This window comes from Arachis ipaensis, chromosome B6 (genome assembly GCF_059453495.1).
Source record: "Arachis ipaensis isolate K30076 ecotype BB chromosome B6, ASM5945349v1, whole genome shotgun sequence".
NCBI classification, from domain to species: Eukaryota; Viridiplantae; Streptophyta; class Magnoliopsida; order Fabales; family Fabaceae; genus Arachis; species Arachis ipaensis.
The window spans coordinates 53553690-53554423 of NC_142441.1; the positions used below are offsets into that span (position 1 = coordinate 53553690).

Consider the following 734-nt stretch of genomic DNA (forward strand, 5'->3'; position numbering starts at 1 on the left):
CATGGCAGAGAAGGTCCAGTGCATCATGCTGGACAAGAGAGAAGAGTTATAGGCTCTTATATAAATCCAAACCCAGGAAACTGTGGAAGTAGCATCCAAAAGCCAACCATACATGCCAATAACTTTGAACTAAAGCCACAGCTCATCACCCTTGTTCAGAACAACTGTTCATTCGGAGGAAGTGTCCAAGAAGACCCCAATCAACATCTAACCACATTCCTAAGGATATGTGATACTGTGAAGTCTAATGGTGTTCATCCCGACACCTATAGATTGCTTTTGTTCCCCTTCTCACTCAAGGACAAAGCATCTAAATGGCTGGAATCCTTCCCGAAGGAGAGTTTAACAACCTGGGAGGATGTGGTGAACAAATTCTTGGCGAGATTCTATCCTCCTCAAAGAATCAACAGGTTGAGAGCTGAGGTACAAACCTTAGGCAACAAGATGGTGAAACTCTATATGAAGCATGGGAGAGGTTTAAGGACTTGACAAGAAGGTGCCCACCAAATATGTTCAATGAATGAGTGCAGTTACACATTTTCTATGAAGGTCTTTCTTATGAATCAAAGAAGGCAGTAGACCACTCATCTGGGGGATCTCTGAACAAGAAGAAGACCATTGAAGAAGCTACAGATGTCATTGAGATTGTAGCTGAGAATGACTACTTCTATGCTTCTGAAAGAGGCAACAATAAAGGAGTGATGTAGCTAAACAACGTGGATGCATTGCTGGCC

The 734-nt window shown here is 42.8% G+C and overlaps 1 non-coding gene across 1 annotated transcript; it reads right to left on the reverse strand.

Annotated features, from left to right (window-relative positions):
• Positions 1-408: 408 nt before the first annotated feature.
• Positions 409-514, reverse strand: LOC148555604 (small nucleolar RNA R71). Its single transcript, XR_015887119.1, has one exon. It is a non-coding gene; the product is annotated as a small nucleolar RNA R71 (small nucleolar RNA).
• Positions 515-734: the final 220 nt, after the last annotated feature.